General features: G+C 38.2%; 1 long non-coding RNA gene across 3 annotated transcripts in view; it reads left to right on the forward strand.

Moving 5' to 3' along the window:
* Nucleotides 1–15,480, forward strand: part of LOC125693470 (uncharacterized) — a 151,742-nt gene that overhangs the window by 30,233 nt on the left and 106,029 nt on the right. The window contains exon 3 of one of the 3 annotated variants that reach the window (XR_007377108.1): nucleotides 692–2,165. The exons of the other annotated variants lie outside the window; for them this stretch is intronic. This is a non-coding gene — a long non-coding RNA (uncharacterized LOC125693470). Of the gene's footprint in view, nucleotides 1–691; nucleotides 2,166–15,480 lie in introns of those variants that run through there. 3 annotated transcript variants of the gene reach the window in all.

Below are 15,480 nucleotides of genomic sequence, written 5' to 3' on the forward strand. Positions count from 1 at the left end.
AAAGGAACAAGCTGGCGAAACGTTGCAAGCACTCATTTACACAGCTTTAGCCCACATGGGAGAGGTTTTTCTATTATCTTTCTCCCTTTACCTGTGTTCATTCATACCTTGGGAAAGTATATTCTCACCGAAGGCGATGCTAGCAATTTATAGATATTTGGTTTTGCACACAGTGAGATATACCAGTGTCTGACATGCTTATTACATTTATTTAAATGGGAGTAGCAGGTAAAGCAGCTTGCTACTATGCTACGATTTCTGGGAGATTTTTTTAGTTTTGATTTTAGAATAGCCAGTACTTAAAGAGCATGTCATAGTTTCTAGCAGTCACTTATCCACAAAATAAAAAAAAAAATAGAAATAATCACATCTAGGACACTTTTCAGGGTTTTGTTATTGTGCTCTTGTCACCTTTCTTCTTAAAATGTGTTTGCAGTGGTAATGGCACATGATATTTGTATTCCAGTCAGTACCTGCAATATACTCAGTTACTCTGGTACAGTTAGGGACACTGTGGAGGAATTACCAGGACTGTGCTTTTGGGTGACCTTACTGGTGACATGATAGAAGTAAAAGCTGTAGATTATTAGGGATTTTGGTTCTAAGGAATTATTGGGGAGTGTGCAAAATAAATAACCAAAAAGCTGGATGAATGAGAACAAGGATCTTATCCACAAGATGCTTCCTTCAGTTTCCACAGGTACTTCCCTCTGCAGCAGTACAACTTAAAGGAGATGAGATGCTGTTCCAGGAGTGGGAGAAGTTCAAGGACAGAGACAGCTTACTAATGTGGAAGAGGCTGTCAAGCTACATAGACTTAAATATCTGCTCCCAGTTCTGGCTAATGTTTTAGACATATGCATTGATAATACAGTCATGCTGTGTATGAAAGCAATCACTTTGTGAATCTCATGTTATATTCATATGTGAACGTATTTTAGAAAAATTGTTTTCTTTTCAAAGACAAATCACTCATTGCATCTTTATACTTGATTTCATTCAAATGGAGTGTGATGCTACAATTTCAGCACAGGGTATAAACCTTTAATCCATAAAGACTGAGGAATGCATTCTCTGCCTGAGACAAACATAACTCCATTATCATTGGTAGCGGTGTGCTTGTATACCAAGGGTACAGAAGTATAGATTGCAGAAAAACTGGATTTTATTTGTCACCCTCAAAATGCTTGGTTTGTTTATCAAATATTGTGAATTGGAAGCTATGCTTGATTGAAGGCTGAAAAAATACCCCCATGCAATCTCCTGAAATAAGGATATTAACAGAGCAACAACAATCATGGTTCAAAAACTGTAAATTGGTTTGCAAGCTTTGTCTTCTGTAGTTTGTTTGAAGTCCCACTACTAGAAGTCCTTTGTAATGGATGTATTCCCTTGGTTTATTACATCAGCCAGAATCCCTTCTTTCACAGAAAAACTTTGGGGGAAAAAAAAATAAATCTATTTTTTAGTTAATGTTTTTAAGACTGGAATGAAAGATCTTTGAATGGGTTGCATGGTGTAGAAAACAGGGACTTCTTTCTGTGTAGAATATTTTTCCAGTTCAATGGGAAGAGTACGATGATAGTTTTCAATGTTCTCCAAATGGTGATTGAGCTGTGAGAAATCTACCCTTTTTCATTCTTAAGCAGCTGATGAAGAGCTGTTATTTTGCTGTGCTGTCATTTTCCTCAACTGTTAAACCCTAATGGAAAGCCTGTGTTTTAAATGAAATTAACATTTTAAAAAGTATTTAAGTAAAGAATTTGTCATGTGACTGTGTTATTTCTTTCAGTGAGGCTTGGGCACCCGATGCCTCTTACACTCTTAACTCCAGGCATCTGTATTTCTTCAGGTAATTGAATACTTCAAGAAACAAGGCCCTAAATGCCTGCTTAGCTCTGCTTTGTTCCAGTCTTTAGGGGTGGCAGTAAGTGGAAGCTTACTGGAGTGTGTGCTCCAGGAGTCTGTAGCAGCTGTTTGACTGCAGATGCCCTAGAGCCCAGCCGAAAGCCTACTGAAGTCAGTGGAAGGCATCTCTTTAACCTTCTGAGCTCTTTGTTTAGCCTATGAGCTCATCAGGCATGTAGCTGTCACTTTATTTCATGTTTGTACAGTTCTGGGTACCACAAGGCTCTATTAATCATTGATTTCTGGGCACTGTTGCATCAAAGTAAAATATGTTTTTTATAAGCATGTTCATTATGTGCTATCTCCTTCTATTGTCAACTTTGCTATGCCCTTCACTGTGTGCTAATAGTTAGGGACGGATGGAAGAGAGGCTCAGCTTTCCTTTTCTCCTTACTCTGATCAGTGATTTTAGATTATAGAAAACATGTTTGAGGTTATGAGGTCACAGTTTGGGAAAATCTATGAAACAGTGATGAAATAGTGATGCCTCACAGAATCACCCGGGTTGGAAGGGACCTCAAGGATCATGTAGTTCCAACCCCCCTGCCTGGCAGGGCCACCAAACATGCACATTCAGATCAGGTTGCCCAGGACCCCGTCCAACCTGGCCTTAAACACGTCCAAGGACGGGGCATCCACAACCTCCCTGGGCAGCCCGTTCCAGGGCCTAACCACTCTCCTAGTAAAGAACTTCCCCCTAACATCCAACCTAAATCTTCCCTCCTTCAACTTGGATCCATTTCCCCTAATCCTGCTATTGTCAGCCCTTTTGAAGAGTTTACTCACCTCCTGGGTGTAGGTTCCCTTCAGCTATTGATAGGCTGCAATGAGGTCACTGCGCAGCCTTCTCCAGGCTGAACAAGCCCAACTCCCTCAGCCTGTCCTCATAGGGGAGGTGCTCCAGCCCCCTGATCATCTTAGTCGCCCTCCTCTGGACCCTTTCCAAAATCTCAATGTCTTTCTTGTACTGAGGGCTCCACACCTGGACACAGTACTCCAGATGGGGCCTCACAAGAGCCGAGTAGAGAGGGACAATCACCTCCCTGTCCTCCCTCCCTGCCTCCTTCTATTAGATACTGGAGTAAAAGCAGACTGTAACGTGCCTGCTGTCTTATAGTGAAGTGACAGTTAGCTCTAAGAAATGAATCTTCTGTAAGCAGGTGTAGACTTTGCTCCTGGTCTATGCATCTAGAGCAGTGGGTGTGCATGACTGCTAAACAGTGCTCTAAGACTTGTATTCTAAAGAAGCATTATCTTTGGGAAACTGTTGTATTGTTATTGCTGTACTCCATTTAAGGTGCAAAATAACTTGATTCAGAGTACCTCAGTTTCTCTGTTACATTAGGCATGAATGCTGTTTTCCTTTCCATACTGACAGCCTGAAGAGAGCATTAGTTAAGTACTGTTGGGGGGAAAAAAAAGCTCTGAAAGGAAGTATCCAAGGGTTGGGCTCTGTATGAATCTAAATGCTTAATTTATTCATGGACTGCTCTTCAAAATAACAGTGCATTAAGCAGCCAATCCGTATGACGTACAAAACTATGGCTGAGATTTTGACTGGCCACTAAGCCATAAAATCTCTTTCATTGGCTCTGCTTCATCATGACAGTGTGGTAATGCTGTGAAATAAATAAACTTACATACTTGCACCATCCAAATCTCTTTAAAGTGTTGAGGCACGGGGCTCCCTAACAGACTGTTTTGGATCAATTTTTAGCTGCTGTATCTTATCCATCTCATTCAGGCTATTTTGAGCATCTTCATCTTTGCCAAATGTGAGTGTACAGAGATGGACATGACTAAGCAGGTAATGCAGAAGGCTGGCAATTCGCTGCTACGGCAACTTTACAGTGCTCAGTACCTATTTAGAATTCTGGCTGTAAGAGTGTTTCTGATACCAGGAAGAGAATGTTCTGTGTTTAGCATTATATTTCTAGATATCTTTGCAGTAGCTGCATTAAATATATAACTTCTGTAAATCAGACTAAGCTTGCTAATCTCTGGTCTTGAAACTAGACTAAACAGACTAAGCAACTGTCCTCTGATTCCCTAAGTAGACTACTATTAAAAATAGAATTTGCTTTTCTCAAAAAATGAACTTATGTTAAATAACCTTTTAATTTTTGCCTCTCTTTCCATGTTTATGAACATACCTGGCACAACTAAAGTACAGGTAAAGTCATCAAGCTCTGCCTTTTCTTTTAATCTTCTAGATTCCCCAGGTAATGCTATCTGTGGGGCAAAGGAGGTCAAAACTTTTATGTGAAGTGTGAATACTAAAACAAATGCCTAAGAATAATTCCGCATTTGGAACTGCAGCAAGACAGTGTTGGTGGATCTGGTAAGCAAGCAAAAGCATGCGTAGAAATCCATTGCAGTGTTCAGTGTTTCCTTCACTATGAAGTCCCTGAACTCCAGCAGATGGCAGTGAGCAACAGTCTGAAATCCAAATGATGCAGAAGTGCAATGGAATTTGCATCACAGCACAAAAAGGGTACTGGATTCATTTAGAAAACAAATGGCACAGATGTGGCAGGTACATGAAGGCATCTAAACAAACAAAACATTTTTCAGACTGGTAGCTTCAAAGTCAGCCTTAGAAGGTGAAGTCATCTTGATCCCTGCATTTCCCCCTTGTACCCTCCATCCTCATTTGGGCAGGCACTATTGCTTTGTTGTGATGCAGTGCTGAGCAGGTAAAGGTTGTTACAATCCACTTTGTTAGATTAATAGAAATGCAGAGTGTGTTTTTGAATAGCTCATTTTACATGCGAGTCTTTTTTCATGGAATGTATAATGAATTGAAGTGTGATAAGCAATTTCATTCATTACAGCTGTCAGCCAGTGTGCACTCCTGTGCTTGATTTGTTTTGGTGCTTCTTGCAGGTTGCTGTTGAGGTATTGATCATTAGGCTTCATTTTGTGAACTACCCTGGTGGTGAAAATAAATAAAAGAAAATGTTACTGGGTATAATGGGAACAAAGCTTCATTTTCTATAGATGTGAGGAAAATGTGGGAATAAAAAGCAAATGTACACACTGGTGTTAAGCCCTTGTGCACAGTAGTAAATATCTGAGCCTTTTCTTATATGATGTTGGTTAAATTAAGATATCAATGCATCCTGTTGTATCTTAAGATAGTTTCCTTGCTCTGAAGGAAGGAGGTAAATTCTCTCCGAGATAAGCAAAATAAAGATGTGAAAATCCAGTTTATTAGCTGAATTTATTCATTTAACTGTAAGATCAAATATAAAATTTAGTGTAGATATGGCTGGTGATAGCTAACAACCATGAACACAGAGGGTTGTTCTCATTTTCGGCCTTTCTGTTCTTAGGGCACTTGTTTCCTGCTGAAGTGAACAAAACTTTTGTGTTTGAGGTGGATTGCAATGTCATTAAGTATCCACAATCTCTTAAACTGAAAGAGATTGTGAGGGAAGACAAAGGTTCCCGTAGCTATGGAGAGCTGCGAAGGTCACTCTTGCCTAATTGTGGTTAGGCGTATCTGCTCTTAGGAAAAGGGAGGTGGAATTTTTACAGCTGCGTTCTTCCCATGTGTTGTTGAGGAGAATGGTTTCCCATTTGCCTAGAGCTTTCCTAGAGTTCCTATCAGTATATATGTCAGTGTGAATGTGCTAAGGAGCTCATAACCTTTTAATGGAGCATATGCCTGTCCTTGGCTAGAGCTTAAATGCTTGAACCACCCTCATCCTGAAAGATGTAAGAGTAGTTTCAGCTAATTATGAGTTAACTACAGTTAAAAGTGAGATAAGGTACAGCTTACCTTGAAAATGAGAAATTAATACTGAATTCTAGCTGTGTAGATCAGTAAGCTTTCAGTAACTAAAACTACATTCTCAGCATATCTGTGTGAGAGCAGAAATCAACTTTATGAATTAGTATTTGAAAGTCATAGACTTCAATGATGTTTGATAAAACTTTTATTGGCTGAGGTAACAAAGCATGTGCTTAGGTGAAACTAATGTTGAGGCTGTTTGTGAATGAAGATCAATTGCATGACTAATTTTAAGTACGTTGCTCAAGGAGGAAGCCTTGACAGCTGCCACCTGTCTTACTGCCGTTCTGTGGGCATCCTCCTTGTCCAGATGGGAAAAAACAGGGTTTTAATTTTAAAACTGATCCTAACTCTAAGATCCCTGGGCACCAGGATGCATTTGGAGATGCTTTGTCCCTTTTCTTCCTCTTGTAGTATTTAAGAAATATCATAAGAGGATGGGGGTGACCCTGGGATTTTCAGTAGGCACACTCATCTTATGTGAGTTCAGTCAATAATAAGTAATTTATGTCTTAAGTAATAATGCCAAAGCTTGGTTGTAGACTGCTGTGTCATACTGCTAGATAGTTTGACTTGCTGCCCAAGAAACAAACTTTGGTTGAGGAAGGGAGAAGACAGAACTCTGATACTATTTTGTATCCTGTCCTCTGCTCGCTTTCTTTCCTTGGTAATGCTTAAAAGCTAAGATTGGTTCAGTAATGAATAATATGATTTATGTGACTAAGAACCTCTAACTTGTGCTGCATAGAGAAAGCAGAAAAGTAAATTTGATAAGACCTGTACTTTGTCTTTTGAGCTAGCTTTCTGTTTTGTGAATATAAAATAGAAAAAATTCTTAAACCTGTAAGCAAGTCTTTCTGTATTGCTGTTTCACGATTGTATGAACAACCCTTTGAGTTTTTATTTAGTCTTCAGTTTAAAGATGAAGTGAAATGCTTCTAGTCACATGCAATATTAACTGCTCTTTAGAGAAGGAGCTGTGTAATTAATTTCATTTTTCTTTATGAAGCTGGGTATTGGTATATAAGGATTTCTGTTCTTCTGGATCTAATAGTAGCAGTTTGAGCTGAATTAGCTGTTCAGTGTGCTGAGTTACAAATATTTTAAAATTAAAACCAAAGGATTTCACTATTTACATGTGTTAAGTGCCTTTAGAAAAGACTGGTAAGAGGCTGTAATTGGATTCAGCTATATTGTGTGAAGAAATTTGTAGTACATTACAAGGCATATTATCTATCTAAAAGAAATAATTCTTTGGTGGGCTTAGGTGATGAGATGGGGTGAAAAGCTATTAAATATTAGAAAAGAAAGATGTGACAAATCTTCACAGATTCTACTTACTATCACTCTGCTTTGGCCCACCTTCTATCCGTTTCAAAGAAATAAGAACATATGCCATATTCAGCTGAACTTTGCAGCACGATGTGAACAAACCAGTCAAATGCAGCAGGGTGGATCCTGGTCAAGGTTGACTTTTTGTCTTGATGACATCTTATTGTAAGTGATGCTTTCAAGAGCTCATTTATTGCTCCACTGCTTCTGTAAGTGATAGCGAACTAAGAGATTGTAATCAAGGTATTTGTAACAACAAGATGAGTCAGGATTTTTCAGTCTTCTCTCTTTTTGGAGAAAAAGCTGACAACTGATGCAGTCCAGATCAGGTTGATGACTGTTTTACAACCATTTCCTTCCACTATTAACTGATGTGAATGCCTTGTTGGCTAAAGGCTAATGTAGGTGCAGTAACTGACAGTACTCTGGAATCTGTTCATTTGCAGAGGAGCTGTATGTTGACTAGTTTCAAGAGCAATTTTCTATCTTATGTTTGGAATGCCTAGCTGATTTTTGCTGGAGGCTCTTTTCTGTAGTTAATTATAGGATTATAATTGCCAATTAAGTGATAAGACAAAAATTTCGTATTGAACTGCTTATGCGCACATCCAATGTATTGTGCAGCTCAAGTGGCACAGGGAGTGTGATATACATATAGCTGCTTATAACTTCAGTTTTTTCATTGTACATTGTGACTATAATAACAAAACAAGCAAAAAAGAAAGCTGCTTTACACCTAGAAATGTAGAATTTTTCTTGCCTGCGGGAAGCAAAAATAGGTGTGCAACTTCTGCTGAGGTGAAATTCTTCAGTTTGCACTTCATTACCAAGCAAATTGAGTCCTGACGAGAAATTCTAATAGGAATATGATCATGGTAATGTGATAGTTAAATCTGGGTTTAATAGCCAGCCTTTCAAGGCAGGGTGCAAGACCAAATACTCTTCCCATTTTGTGCAGGCTGAAGAAATGCTATCTAAGCCAAAACTTTGTTCATCCAAGTGCAGTGAATAGACTGTTGTCTGTTCAAAGAATTATTATTGCCTAGTCACCATGCTAACATCTAATATTGAAAGTATCTTTTTTAGTACAGCTCACAGTGTTATAGTATACAGATTCTGTTGTTCTAAATCTGTTTCTAGTATTACCCATTACCTTTCCATGCTGCATTGGTTCCAAAGTTTAATGAATTTTTGAGAGGAAGAGAAGATGGTTTTGCAATGACCAGTCAGTATTCTGATCCTTTTGAGGGAAATACAATGATTATTTCTTCCTCCATATTTTGGGATCTTTTTTGGGTATTTTTTCTATAATTGCTAATGTAGTACACTCACCTGCTCTTTCTTCATTGATTCATAGCTTATATTATATCCAAGGTCTGTATTTATATTGGGTTTCACACATGCGTTTGTTTTTACTTCTGAAACTGGTTTTACCAAAGTTGCTGTCATACTGCAACTGTAAATCAAACATCTGTGACTTGTTTTGGTAGTTCTGTGGTCTCTGTTACCACCCTGTGTTTGCTGTTTCAAGGCCTTTGCTATAATTACCTACCTGCCTGTAATTATGGAGGCCACTGTTACACCATCTGTTTTTCTTATGTATCACTTGGGCTGTGGTTAATTGATTTATGAGCTCAACAAGCTAATCCTGTGTTCCGCTTCCTGGGTTGCTAAGAGTTTGCTCTAAAATTATGCAGAAGATGTGGAAGACAGCCATGGGTGCAAATGCACAGAAGCAAAATACAACTCCTTGTTACGAATGTCTTTCAGTCACAACGGTATCATTAGTATGTTATAGAAATGGCAGCAATAAATTATTATATAAATTCTGTGATGATGGGCAGATACTAAGAATTATCAAGTTAATCTATGTGAAGATTTGGACCTGTGGAATATTATTGAAGGTGGTGTGGATTTTCTCTTTTTGGGTTGGAGTAATTCCAGATACATATACAGACTTGGAGAAGAACTGGTTATGTGTGAGGGTAGAGGCTGGTTACAAGCAGTGTCCCTCAGGGTTCGGTCTTGGGACTGGTGCATCAACGACATATACGATAGCACTGAGTACACTCTCAGCAAGTTTGCAGATGATACCAAGCTGAGCTGTGCAGTTCATACATTGGAGGGAAGAGAGAACATCCTGAGGGACCTGCACGGGCTGGAGAAGTGGGTCCATGAAAACCTAATGAAGTTCAATAAGCCCAAGTGCAGGGTGCTACACTTGGGTTGGGGCAATCCCAGGTATATATACAAACTGGGAAGATCTCCTTGAGAGCGCCCTGTGAAGAAGGACCTGGGGATCCTGGTGGATAAGAAGCTGGACATGAGCCAGCAGTGTGCTCCTGCAGCCCAGAAAGCCAACTGTGTTCTGGGCTACAATAAAAAAGGGGTGGCCAGCAGAGAGAGAGAGATGATTGCCCCCTTCTACTTGGCTCTTGTGAGGTCCCATCTGCAGTACTGCATCCAGGCTGGGGGCCTTCCAATACAGGGAAGATGTGGAGCTGTTGAAGCAGATCCAGAGAAGGGCCATGAAGATTATCAGAGGTCTGGAACACCTGCCCTATGACAGAGAACTCTTCGCAGCCTTCTAGTGTATAAAAAGGGATTATAAAAAGGAGATGAATTGACTTTTTTACAAAGCTAGATATTGATGGGACAAGGGGGAATGGTTTTAATCTCAAGGAGGGAAGGTTTAGATAGGTTGTCAAAGGTTGTCAAACTCTCTTCACAAAGAGAGTTGTGAGACTCTGTGTGACTGGCACAGGCTGCCCAAAGAAGCTCTGGGTACTCTGTCTGTGGTGGTGTTCAAGACTAGATTGGATGGTGCCCTGAGCAACCTGTTCTAGAGATCTGGAGTTTGATTGCCCTGCCTGTGGCAGGGGGTTGGAACTTGATGATCCTTGAGGTCCCTTCCAACCCAAGCCATTCTATGATTCTTTAAGTTATCTTAAGAATAATAAGATAAAACAACCAATTTCAACAAAATGAGCATCATACCATTTACTCCAAAAATGTGTATGGAGCCGCGTTGATTGTGGGGGATGTGGCATGGAGAGTGGAACCCACTTGAGATGAGCTTCTACAGGAATAATTCATGGTTAGTCCAATCTGTCTCAACAAAAACTTTGTTGCAGACTGGAAATGAATCAAGATCATGTCTTGGAATCAGGGACAAGTCTGTTGACTAAAGGTAGCTGCAGTTAGTGAATGGTATTTGCTATTGCTGAGGCAAGCACCATTTGTCAGCTAGGCATTCTCTTTCCGGGGCAAACTGGAGAAGAAATCCTGTGTGCTATGTAATGCATCTAAAAGGGATTCACTATAACAGAGAAAGCAGATGGTCAGAACCTGGAAGGCTTACAATACTGTGAAATGAGCAATATATCCTGCTGGAAGAAACTTGGGGAAGAAAAGCAGCAAGAGATGTAGTAAGCTTTGACTGAATTTGAAATAGAAGCAATTGATTTCTGATCATGATTATCTTCTGAGTAATATTTCCATGTTTTCTTGTAAGAGTGACTTTTGTAGAAAGGTTTTTACTAAAGCACAGGAATGTAAAGGAGCTGAGGCATTATCCACAGCTGTAACAAAAAGGCAAAAAGACATTTTCATGGATTGTAAATTTCTTCTATGTTTACAGAATGGTGAGGATTTTTTTGCTAAAAATTGAATTATCCAGACAGAAAACTGTGCAAAAAGTGCTATTTTGATATGATTTATTTCCTATCAAGATATCTTATTTCTTATTCTTCATGAACAATAATCCCAAACTAAACCTAGTTAGTGAAGGGGAAAATAAAACCATTAAGTTTTTAACTTTAAAGACCAAGTTAAACATTTCAGTTGAAGTTTTAAAATGTATGCTTTATTTTGTTAGTAACACACAAGAAATAAACTTATTTCACCATTGAAAAATATTTTCCATCTCAAATGGTTGCAAGATTGGGAAAACTGTCTTCTGCTCATTCCTGTCAACTGAGTTAAATCTGAAAAGCAGAATAAAACATTTGTTTAGTAAATGATGTATTAGTTTAGCAATGGGTCGCAATTGTTACCTTGATAATCACAATCTGCCTAGTTTAAAACAAAAAACAAAAACCCAAACAACTCTGCAGGTGAATTACTCTGGGCATTTCAGATGTTGTTTGGAGATCCTTAGTGCTCTGAACACTAGGGAGAATCAACTTCAATGCATTTGCTGGTAAAAGAGATTGCAGGTGCTTGACAAATCTTGTACAGAATCTGGGAACAGATTTTTTTTTTGTCCATTTCAAACCAGAAATGTTGTATTGTAGATCAAAGGGAATTTGGACAGTTAAATTGTTGAACAGCAAAATTAGCATTTTACATCCAATAGTAAGAGGAAATTTATCTCCTCAGTCCGACCAGAGTGAAGTCTTATCATTAGCTGCAATGCTAAGAGTGGCAGTATATTATTTCATGGTTGAGGCTCCAGATAAATAGAAGAATGACTCGATGGCTATTATAGACGAAGTTTGGACTGGCTTTCTGCTACACGTGTTTTATTTTTTGTTTGTTCTTTTTATTAGTCCTGCTAAGCTTTTGGAGTCATTTATTCATAGTCACTGGGTGTTGTAATTTATTTCCATTAATCAGTGTTACAGTGAAATATATTGGATCTAAACAATATGAGAGGGGGGATGAGGCATGATGTTTATTTCGATGCATTGAAGGAATACTCATCCTCTGGAAGAAATGAATGCAAATTTATCATGCGGAGTACCCATTAATGCATTACACTGAGTGTACTTTTCATTTTTACCTCTCATAGGAGAAAGCTTTTTCCTTTGGTTGATTGAGTATGGCACAAAGGTAACAACAAGTTTAAACTGTCACCTTCTAAATGCAAAATGTAATTGAATCAGAATGTAGCGTCTATACTGATGGACTCCCTGGTGCTTTAACAACTGGAATTATGATTAGAAGGATCCAGTTAGTGCTGACTTCTCATACGTTAAGCCCCTGTTATGAAATTTTCCTCTTACAACGTTTACTTTTGAATTATGCAGTGCTATCTTAAATAGTTTAATATTACAATGGAATAAAATTCAGAGCTTCAAGAGGGTTTTATAATTCTTGTTGAAATACATACAGAACTAATTTGCAGTAGTGCTGTATGACCACTATTTTCTCTAAACAGCTCTCATCACATTCCTCCTTTAAAACTGCGTTATTCAGCAGAAAATTAATTGGAAAAGCAGCATTCTTCTGTGAATCAATTGTTAGAGGACAGGGTGTGGAAGAGAAACAGACTTGAGTGTTGAGTGTGAGAAAGTGGGGGGCTTCTGAAGGCTCAGAGACATCTGGACTCCTTAGAAAATACAAGATCTGAGAAGTCTTTCTAAATAAAAGTGAACTGGAGAGTGTGCTCTTAAAAGACTCCATAAATCATATGGCCAGTAGGTTGCACATGAAGTATGTTCTGCTTTCACGCTTATAGAGAAACCCCTAAATCACTGTTAGCTGACAAAATACTTTATATATATATACATATATATATATACATATATATATTTATATGTGTATATATATAAATAAAAAATATATAAATATATATGTATTTATATACACCCAAAATAAAGATTTCTAAATTATGTTAGTATTGCCAGAGTTGGCTGTAATATTCATTTGCAAAATAGGTAGGATTAGGTTCTTCAGACTGTTTATATTGGTAAGGTCTGCTACGTATTTGCTGAGCAGAAATAGCTGCAATAGGCTCACACCCTAGGCTCAGTGATAAAGATGCATTTGGATAATGCCCCCAAAAATTCATTACGTACTTTAAGTCATGGGATAATTGTAGTGACGGTACAAGTCACCATCATGTCAGTGTTAACATGAGAATTGAATCTGAATAATGTTTTGTGTGAAAATAGTAACAGGTAGCAAAATCCATGTTTTTATTCTCAAATTGGAGGGAACAGACAAAGAGGTTTTCAAGTACGAAAATGAATCCATGCAGTTCAGAAGAGGGGAGGAAATACATATTGGTTTTCATGTTTCATACCATTGATGAGCTTGTGCTCCACACTGGTGTTTCTAAACCTAATCCAAAGCCCCTGATAATTCATAATAATTCATAATAACGACCTCTGCTCCAGCCTCCTTTGAATTAGGGCATTTTATTGTGTTATAAACCAGTGTACTTGCATGCCAAATCTTGAATTAAAATGACAAACTAAGCATACTTGAAATTATTTGGTTAACTTCAATTCCCATAAACATTCTTTGAAGGAGAGGGTAAAAGTTGCTTAATTAGCTTTTATTTTTCTCTTATCTATTTAAGTGTAAAGTAAATTACAAGGTCTAATCCAGTTTCTATTAAAGCCAGCAGAAAAATTCTGGCTGACATCAGGATAAAGTTTAGCAGCAAGGGTTTCAAAAACAGAGCTGTACGTGCAAAATGAGGGAGGTGAAGACATAAATCAAGAGTGAGTAAAGAATGGAGAAAATTGTCCTCGAGATCTCTTGCACAAGCCATTGTACCGGCATGAGCAAGAGTCCCTGTGCAAAGAGAACTGATTTCCTTCTAGATAATGATGATGCAGTGGGAGTACAGGCATGAACAGATCCTAGTGCAGTTCACTGGATACATGTTTCTGGGGGATTGCAAGTTTGGAGCGGTCTCTTTTGTTAGACTAGCAAATAGTACAGTTACGGGCAAACGTGGTATGAGTTGTATCAGGCACTTTTCAAAGTCTTCAGAAATCTTTTTTTTTTTTTTTTTTGCCTTCCTGGGTGAAGGTCAGTGATTCTGTGAGTGAATGTACTTATTACCTTAATATTTTCTTATGTAGAAGCTATTTTCTATCTTTTTTTGCAGAGCCTTTTTTCCTCCTTTCCTTTGTAAATTTTCTATGGGATACTCAACCCAAGTAGCCATTGCCATCTGCAGTGCCATGGAGTTTGCTTGGGTAAACTGGAGGTTTTGTTACACTAGGATTAAAATGCTGTCTGATGGTTTGCTGAGTTACCATTTCAGACACTGGGTGAGAAAAGAGTGGAAATGGTTGTAAAGTCCTGACAGTTACCTCATCCCTTTTTTTTTTTTTTCTTGGAAGAAAAACAGGAGAACAGTTTGTGTGGAGAGCTGATCCACAGCCTCTTTGCTGTTTGGATGGGATTAAATTATTTTTGTTCAGGTTCCAGTACAGAAACTTCATTTGTCCCTTCAAATCTTCCCTGTGTAGAGGGTTATCTGTATCTCTGTAAGTTGTTTGAGTTAAAATAGTGGAAACATTTCTGGTTAAAAGTGCATTCATTAAATTGTATGGCATCATAATTACTTTGAATTGTGCCCGTCCACATGGGTAAAGTGGGAATAAATTAGAGTGAGGAAAAATCAGTGTGATTGATGCACATTTGCTGTTTTTATCTGTTGAAGTTCCTGCTTGAACACTGATTTTTTTTTCTTCTTTAAGACCCAATGAGTGGAAAGTTGCACTCCTTGCTGCAAGCTGAGATGTAAGTTTTTCTTAAGTTCTGTTCAGCAGTGTTGGGGGCTCTTTGAACTTACACAGCACTGCTTTGTCAACAGACGAACAGGTATAAACAAAAAATACAGGGAAAGGTTTTTTTTTTTTTTTACTACTGACCTCTAGAAACTTAATATCCAGTTTTTAGCATATTAATTTTTGAGCACTAAGGGCTGTTTGCATTAGCTCTATAAACAGTGTTGATATTTTGACTCATTGATGTGATGTATTGCTCAAATACTGTAGAAAACATAAAAATCAACTCTGTTACTCAAATCTAAAGCCATCTCCAGAGATTGTAAGTACATAGGGTCATAAGTGATATGATTGAATTCACTGGGTGATTGTAATTTGTTAACCTGTATTCTTAGCAGCATCTGTTAATTACAGTAATAAAATGTTTTGAATATTGTAAGGTTATCTTGGTGGATCCTTCCAGACTTGCTCTGTATTAAGCCTATGGATAGCACCTTTGAAGTTTACTTTGCTACTCACGTCCACAGTGTTAACAACTGTTGGAGGACAGGAACTACCAACTCTGAAACAAGATAGAGAATTATTTTTGTATGTGTGGAAATAATAGGTCAGAAGCATTTCAGGTTGTGTCTCTCTACTCTGTCTGAATAATGAAGTGTTCTGTTTATTATTCAGTAAACAGCAGTCATTCCTGGCAGTGAGTAATGAGAAAAAGTTTCTAAGTCTTTCAAAATGTAACGCCTCTGTTTATTTGTGTGCATATATATGCATTTCTAGATCTGAGAAGATAGTTAAGATCTTCACAAATTGGCATTACTGGACTCGGATATGATCAGTTATTTGAATTTGTGCAGAGTAGGTATACATCTACAACTATGGTTACAGTTCCAGAATAACAGTTCCAGGGATATTGCTCTACACTATTCTGAAGTCCTGAGATATAGTAGATCTATTTTTCTGTACTGGGTTTCT

Source organism: Lagopus muta, chromosome 5, assembly GCF_023343835.1.
Source record: "Lagopus muta isolate bLagMut1 chromosome 5, bLagMut1 primary, whole genome shotgun sequence".
Lineage (NCBI taxonomy): Eukaryota > Metazoa > Chordata > Aves > Galliformes > Phasianidae > Lagopus > Lagopus muta.